The sequence below is a fragment of the Gossypium raimondii genome, chromosome 13, assembly GCF_025698545.1.
Source record: "Gossypium raimondii isolate GPD5lz chromosome 13, ASM2569854v1, whole genome shotgun sequence".
NCBI lineage: Eukaryota > Viridiplantae > Streptophyta > Magnoliopsida > Malvales > Malvaceae > Gossypium > Gossypium raimondii.
This window is the reverse complement of record NC_068577.1, coordinates 11,487,835-11,497,422: the sequence shown is the minus strand read 5'-3', so window position 1 is coordinate 11,497,422 and position 9,588 is coordinate 11,487,835.

Genomic DNA, 9,588 nt, shown 5'->3' with positions numbered 1-9,588 from the left:
ATGCGTTACTACATATACCTACTTATGAAATTAAAAATAATCTCTTGTACATACCTCTATGCTTATTCAAACAATTAATTCAATCTCATAAGCACATAAAAGATTACGTGAGGTAACAATGTATTCCTACCTTGAAACAGTTTAATCACAATAATCTTGCAAGTTATGCAAGGCTAATGTATCGTTAGATACTGTTGCTAATTTAACCCTCAGCTACCTTAGATGATTAAACATGCACTGATTAAGTATCGTGTCAATTAATTACAATTTCAATCCATTTAAATAATTAATTCATTAGTTACCTTACAATTGTAATGCAAGAATAACTTAGTCATGGTTTTACTTAATCAAACATCTTACCAAGGCCTATAAAAACACAAACACAATTGTAATAAATTAAGTAGACCAAACGCAATCAACCTAACACAAATTAAATTTAAGCCATATGAATTAAATTAAACACATAAAAATCACAATTATTCATAGACATGTTCATAACAACAACAATAAAATAAAAAAGATAAGGAACAAGAATCAAATCCGATGTTTTTTCAAGGCTTGACTAGTTTGCTCCGCTTCTTCTTCTCCGCTTGTTCTTGTTGAACCGAGGCTTCCATGAACACTTGAATGCTGATCCAAATGGTGGTTGAAGGACTCTTTTTTAAGAGGTGAAATCGACAAGGTAATGGGGAAGAAAATGAAGAACAATGGAAGGGGATTGAAGAGAGAAAGTGAGAGGTGAAAGGATGAAAGGTTTTGAGGTGTGTTTAAAATGAGCAGCCAAGGGGGTATTTATAGGTTGGGATGGCTACTAAAAATAGCAAAAATCAGCAGCCATAGAATCCTTCCATGGCCAGTTTAAATGTTTCAAACTTGCTATTTTAAGGTAGGGGCAAATCTAGGAAGGCATGATAAGTGGAGAGGTTTGAATGCAAATTGAAGGAGTTTTCAAGGGTTGTTTTGCAAGCCAAATAATTAGCCAAAAAAGCTAATTGGATCAGCATGTGGGATGGTATTGGGCTGCCCAGTGCTCGGTCGGATCAATTTTCTTGGTTTAGCTCAATTGGGCCTATTTTCATAATTAATTAATAACAATTTATTTAACCCAAAATAATTTGGATTAAAATTAAAATTAATTACATTATGAATTAATATTCATAATTTGGACCGTCTTAGGCTGAAAAATTAATTCATCTTGATGCTTCAAAATCACTTCTCAGTTTTGAGCTTCTAGCAATGTCTACCGAGCCAATTTTCGCTTTTGGTGCGAATCTGTCGAAAATGATCAAAATTAATCAAAATTTATTATAAAATTAATTAAATTTCAACATTTTAAAAATTTAAATGCAATTTAATTATTTTATAATTATTATATATTTTTCGACAAGAATTTTATCGAAACTATATGAATTTGAGTTAAAAAGTGCGTGAAAAAGTGTTTATATTTTCGTGTTTCCACTTGACTTGTACTTCCTCTTTCTATTCCTCATGTACTATCCTTCTTGTCATTTATCAATGAAGCTATCGTTTATTTTCCAACTTTTTTTACCACATTGTCAACCAATATAACAAATTCCACTATATATAGAAAATTTTAATGTACCTAAGGGACTAAGCCAGGTCCAGCGTATTATGCATGCAAGACTGTTTCTCACTTGATAGCGAGAGGATCAGCTAAATCAAAAGCTATGATACCAATAAATTGTGACACCTTCTACCAACCCAAATTACCAGATCTGGATATTGGATGTTATAACACAAAACCCTTAATAGAAATTTATATAACCGACGTAAACTATTTTTAAACTTACATCTTATTTATTTTGTACTATTCATTAATATAAAAGAGGATATTAATTATATACATTAGAACTATTAATAGTGTAAAACGTTACAATATAAAATTTTGTTACAAGAAAACTCTTCATGGAGTAGAGTAGTACACACCATACTCCTATGATGTCCTCTGTATACATAATATCGCAACTCAAACTGATACTTTGGCACAGTCCAGGCTTGACCCCTCATGGTGTACCTTCTCTTACAGCAGAACCTTAATTATGAACAAATATTGGTAAGTTCACACGGACTAAGTGAGTTTTAACCCAAATTACCTTGAAACCTTTTTAGTTGAACTTCTCATCTTGAGGATTTTGGATTTCATCTCTTCCTTTTGCGGATACTTTTCTATATCGGCATATGTATATTCATCAACTTCCATACTTGACTAATCAGTTCAAAAATCACTCTTTGGATTGATTCTATATTTCATCAATAAATACAAATATCAATTCCTTCTCAGCAAATATACTTCTCAAAAGAATATTCATTTAGAACCTGTCATTGAGGATTCTTTTTCAAACAGACATTGAATTTTTTCCTCTAGGATGATTACTCACAGATACTATTCTTTACAGATAATTAAACTAACTGAACTTTTAAGATGAACTCCATACTTACCTTACCTTTGGCAGATTCTAATACTGATTCTAGTAACTGTTAGAATACCAATAAGGTCATCTCTTAAACCAACCCCAAATCATAACTTATATTGATAATGAAACGTTCTAAATCATTTTAAAGAATTCTAGATGACTATGTTACTTATCATGAGAATGCCTAACTTGACAAACAACTTATATTCCAGATGGCCTCTGTACATAACATGAAAACTATTCAGATTTGGCGGATACTAGATAACTCAGATCACTTCCTTACATAGCGTAGATAAACTCAAATATGACAAAAACATAGACCATTCATATATATTATTAGACCAAGTTCTTTATACAGATGAATTATTATGGAGGATTCCCTCTTTTAGAAACACTGTGGGAACTCTTTTAGGAATATCTCTTAGATCATATACAAATTCTACCATAAGACTAACCAAACAAAGATACCTTCACACTTACGAGATCTTTACCATAGCATTAGGTAGTGAAGAATTCTCAAAGCTTATCCAGATCATGACGTAGAAGCGTTTGACCAAACTTCACTTCAAGGACATTATAGAATAAGACGTACAAACTTATGGAATATGCCACACAGGCTTTACAGAATATGCCACATAAGATTCATAGAGAATTACGTGTATACTATCCCGCCAGACTATCTCAGATGATACCATGGGGTTTCTTCCACATGGTTGTATGCCTATTTTTATGTCGTGATCTGCCAGCTAGATTTACATCTCATCGAAGGAAACATCATGAATATTTTCATTGTCATACTATGCCATGGGTCTCAGCCACATGGACTTACGCATCTTTATGTCGTGTTCTACCAGTTTGGTTTACATTTTACCAAAGGCTACACCATGAGTATACTTGTTGTCAACGTGATTTGTTTGTTCGGTTAGCAATGTACCTGCCCTACTGGGGGCATCACAAATGAATGATTTACTCACTTAACATTAGTTACAATTACCTGGATTCATTCACTCACTTGACTAATTCATACTCTTCCATACCTATTTTTACATGCGTGCATATCATACATCATCATATTCATGCAACAACTCATATAAATCATCTATAAACATGGAGAGCTTTTTATGATGCTTCACACATGCTTATAACCCAAGAGTTTGCATTAGATGCCAGATCTTATTATAACATGTAAAATATCTAATCAAGAACGCGTATAAATCTATTTCCATGCCAATTGTTTCCTATCCTTTTACTAAGTTCACATAGAAATCATTTTCATATATATATCATTACCAATCCCTGAAATCAACCATAACTCATATCGTACCGTGTACATGACCACTTATTTCATTTACATACCTTGTAATTAATCAACTTTCACATTTGTATCCTGTACTATTACATAATAACCAACGATCATGTAAAATTTCAATTTAACCCTTTACAAGCCATGCATGCAAATTTCACTAGTGTTTTAATTATATCCAAACACATATAAAACCAAACCCAAAATTACACATAACATAAAATAAGATATTAAGTTCTATATGAACTTACTGTTGGAAAAAATTCGGTTCGAAAACGGTTTTCTTGCACAACGAAAAATTAAAAAATTGAAATCCGAGACGATTTATGATATTTATAGTAATAAACCCTTTTCTAAAATCGCACATGTATTTTCGGCTAGACGGATCCTTGCATTTCCTAGCTTTAAACCGAATGACTTTCTCTGCTATTCTCGTACCATGAAATGCTTTGAGTGTGGGCTCAAACGGTTCAAATCAAACACAAAACCGTAAATAGTTTTCTTTATTTTTAGTATTAAAGTAAAATATCTTTTCAATAGAAACTAACCAAATTGTTATTCTGGAATATAAATTTAACACTTAGAGAATAAACTCTAACTATTTTCGAGCAGAGTAACAATATCTTAAATTTTTGTATTTAGCCATACAAGTGGCATATATTTATATGGAAAATAAGTAAAACCGTTGTTGAAATGTAGAAGTTCATTTCAACTAGAAAAACAAACACCTAGTTTAACTAGAAGTATAGGGGGTAACAACCCTAGTTAATAATACTAAGGTTTGTGACCACTTCTCGCCATCCTCGCTGACCACGAGAGAAATCAACACAAAACACAATCAAATAATCAATAACTACTTGCGTTATCTGCAAGTGTGACAGACCAGTTGTAAGATATTTGTACAATGCGGTACAAGAGTACTCCGATGATCGAACCCAAATGAGTCAACAATTAAGTGAATTCTAGATACAAGCATGTAATTAAAGAGTCTAAATAATTTCTCACTAGATATTATAGTATGACAAACCATTCAAGAGTTGGATTAGACTAACTAACTAACTAAAAGTTGCAAAGGACTAAATTGTAAAGAAATAAAACTACTCAACTATCAAATATGAGTAAATACAATAACAAAGAGCGGTTGGTTGATTTCCATGTGGTTGGTTCACTTTAAAATTAGGTATCTAAATTGTTATTACTTCTAAATTGGCTTCATTTTACCTCTTGGCCTCAACTTTACCAAATTAGGCAAATTAGTACGATTTATCTCTTAACCTGAGCAACTAACCTGGGACCTATCAAATTGGTGCCCAATAAGATCTACTATCGGTCTCAATTATCTTTAATTTTCCCTCAGGGGTGTCAATCCTAAGTTTTTAAGTCTATTCGATTTAATCTAATTTTGCAATTTAGTCCCCAAATCCAAAAATCAATTACCCAACATTTCCATAAACCAACCCCTAAATATTTAGCTGCTCATACTCATATTGAATCCAATAGTCAACAAGAAATCAAATAAAACTAAAATTAACTTAAACCTTGAGCAAATCAATAAAAACCCAAGCTTTCTTGCAAAAGCTTGGATACAACAATGGCAACAAAGAAGTAAACATGAACATTAAATGAGTAATTTTTAATACAAGAAATTAAATAAAATTGATTAGCATTAAACTAGGATTAAAATGTAAATACAAGAGAATTTAAACGGTTAACTAAGTAAATAAAATGTAGCTACAATAATAACTAACTTAACTACCAACTATGGAACCAAGAAAGGCAAGAAAATGTGCAGGGAAATTAAACTAATCTATAGAGAAGAGAAGAGAAGAGAAGAGAAGAGAAGAGAAGAGAAGAGAAGAGAAGAGAAAACTAAACCCTAAAAGATGAAGAGAAAACTAAGAAAACTAATCTAAGTCTAGTGTCTAAGTGACTCTCTCTCTTCAACCAATATTTTGGCCTTTTTAGTAGATATCAGACCCAATTTTGTTGACCAATTTTCCCCTCAGCGTATAATTTTGATTGGGGACATGCTGGACAAGGACTACCCTTTTGGTCAATTTTTTTCTCCCTTTGACAGTGATATCGTGATACCCAGGGTTTGGTATCACGATATTAGGTCCAGTTTTGAAATGGGGGAGTCCTTGGGAGCTGAGTATTGTGATATCCATAGCTAGTAGTTAAATCGCTGAACAAAGCCTTGATCCTCTTGAATTCAGCATTGTTTGGGGTATCACGACTTCTAAAATTTGATATCACAATACCCCTTTTTGGGCGATGTTTTCGCTCACGTTCAGGCCTCTAATGAATCATTACAACACTCAACCAAGCATTAGGTCTTTGATGGTGTATTTAGCCATTTCGGGTCTCAAAAGAAATAAAAAGCTCATTATTAAAGTTAATAATAGCAATTAAGTAGAAACATAATAAAAACATACCAATTTCTCGGAAACAAGCTTTTTAAGTGTATTAGGGAGCCTAATTTTACATATCAAATTACGACATATCAGTTTTCCATCCGTCCCTTTAAGATGAGGGGATTTTGGGCCTCTCTCATATCGGGTCCAATTACAAGTACTTTCTAGACTTTTAATCTAGTACTTTATAATTTGATCCAACCCTGTATTTGTTTTTCTATTTCCCAAAATAAACATCTCAATTAATTTTCAATTAGATAATCTTCTCAACCCAATTCTAATTCCATTAAAATCATGATGACTTTATTGTAAAAGAATCTATGAGAAAATATATTTAATATTTATGCATTCAACGATTTACTATGACCAAATAATTTTTTTCCATTTTCAAACTTAATTTAATTCGAAAACCATAAATTCATTTTCAGGTCATTTTCATTTTCATTTTAAGGAAAACCACATTCATTTCCAAATGTTTTCATTTCTCCATTTTGATTTTCATTTAGGAGAAAACCACATCCATTTTCTCAATTTCTATCTGTTTCTGTTCACTTGATTCAACATGCAATTCATATCTGGTTTCAACGAACTAACGTAAGGAACGATTGGACATATGCAATTAGGGATCAAATTATTTATTATTAAGATTTAGCTTTTCACCTATTAATTATAAACTTATTTAGTCATGAATTCATTCCACTATAGTATCGTGACTGAGCTTTGCCCAATGACATACCATTACGAAAGCAATTTGATAAGTGCTCGTCTAATGACCTTGTCATAAGTGTGTTACCCTCATAGGATATCCTTAATATCTTAGGGATAACATTCATTAGCCCAATATGATCCTATTTTATCTCATGGTAACTATTATATCTTCCTTCTTGAAAAGTCAATTACTATCAAATAGTAATTAAGTCATTCATCACAAAGACGAATGACCCGTGACCACATTTACTTTTCATCAACCATGTAGTGCCAATAAGAGGATATCATTTACCCAATTTTCAGGTTATGAATTCCATTGTTGTGAATGACGCTACATATTGTAGAATTTGTATACCCAATGAACTTAGGCTTTTACTTACATCAAAGTATACAAGTCACGCATACATAGTCCGCCATCCACTTATGATTTAGGTATGCCACACTATGAACGTCATAAGTGAATAAATCCATGAATGGATTAAGTATCTATTATTCTTGGGTCCAGCCCAATATACTGTGAGTCTAGTTAGTTACATCTATGTCTCTCTCTTTCTAGAGTCATTCACTCTGATGCCCAAGATAAAGAATCTCCCCAATTGGACTTGATAGACAACATATTAGTCTTTCAATCGGTTTGCCCATTTCTGATTAGACTAAGGACATGTTTAGACTAAGGACATATTAGTCAATTCAATTGGTTTAAGCCCAAACTCGAAGTAGTTTGGGGTACGAGAATAGCATAGAAAATCGTTTGGTTGAAAGCTGGAAAACATCAAGGATCCACCTATCTGAAAACACAAGTAAAATTTCGGTCTAAGGTTTATTGTTATAAATATCACAAACTAGGTCAATTTTCAAATTTTAATTTTCTGCTCTGAAATAAAGTCGTTTTCAAATCGGATATTTTCCAACAGTACTAATTTGAATGTTGAATAATTATAGGACTTCTAATGAAATATGCAAACTAGTACAAAGTTTCTTAATGATATGTATATGACAACGATGCTCGTGTGAACATAGTAAAAGATTAGGATACGTATGGCATGTCATTAGAGTTATACACGTAATTGATCAAGGATTTACATGTTGTTATGAGATCTTGTGTTTTTTGGTAGATTCTCGGGTTATATATATAATTGGTTTAGCCCAGACGGGTAACCTCGATATGGCATAAGCTTGTGTGAGCAATTCCATTAAAATGTTAGCTTGTGTTAGCAACCCTGATATATGTCAGCTTGTATGAGCAAAATATTCCCATGTACCGGAATCCATTTTACTATAGTTCCCTCGGGAGAAGTTTTTAATCTAATGGAAATGAAAACTTGAAATTTTTTAGAAATGTATTGCATATGTATTTAATTTGAGATGTGTTATATGAATTCTTGCCTAAGGTACTTCTGATGCAAATTGACTAACGTATCTGGTTGTATATGATGGCATGTATCTGTTGCATCAATGAATGTCAAGGAAAGCCATATTGAATCCTAATGTGATTAATAATTTAGCTTATTGAATTGATTAAGGTAAGTAATTTAAATTTCATATGAAATTACTAAGTATTTTTTATGCTTACCTAGTTGTTTTCCCTTTTCATTGTAGATCGTTACCTTGCGAAACACGTCAAGTTAGATTGTCTTCAATCTTACACTATCCTCATTTCAGTAGCTATTTAGTCATTTTGAGTTAAGAGTTGTGGCATGTATGTAGGTGACTTAATGTGTATCTTAATATGTGAATGTACTTACTTGTGACAAGTTTTTTTAAACCATGTTGAATTGGTGTTTTAGTATTGCTTATGGTGTTGGACACATAAGTGCTTTTATGCAAAAGATGTGATGTTCTATGGATATATGAGTGACATATTTTGATAGATTTGATGGAGGTAAGGATAGACAATTTGAAAAATGTGGTTGGTATGCCCTAATGATATTGAACTGTTTAGGTTTAATTGATTTGTATGTAGTGAATGCCTTTTTAAGAATTTGAATTTGAGTGTTTGAATTTGAATTGGTATGTTTTAGGTACGCTTTGAATTAGTTGAAGTTGGTATTTGGTGCACAAAAGGATAGGCACGTTAGGAAAATTTGAGATAGGTACCAAACGGTTCAATTTTTACCAAAAACAGACCCTATGTCCTGACTACCAACCTCCCTCGTCGTAATGTCGACCGACAGTGAGCCACATCATGAAGTCGAGTGACCTGAAGTCATGTCGTGACAAACCATTTGGCAACTTCACGGCGTGGAAGAGGTGACATCACGACGTCGACCATGAACTTTTAAAACTTTGTAATTTGGTCCTATTTCATGCTCAGGTTGATAAAAATACATTTTGAAAGCTTGATTTAGACTCGAATTTAATTTTTTAACATGATTTGAATGTAATTGACATTAAATTGCTTGTGTGAATGATTATTGCTATGTATTTGACTGTAGTTGGTTCGACAATGAGTGCGACATCCTATAGCTCGGACCCAATGATCGGGTCGGACGAGGGGTGTTACACAAATTTCATCTTCAATCTCTTCAAGAGCTTTCACTTTTTTTGTTTTTAATTATGGACCATTATGATCTTTAATTCTTTTTTAAGTTTGAGCATCACTATGTTTAATTAATTTCAAAGTCATTGTATCTATTTTCATTTGACAAAAATTTAGTCATAACCATATCGTTTACATTGGCTAAAGGAAAATGTGCCCAAATTGTAACACCCTATACCCGGTCCGTTC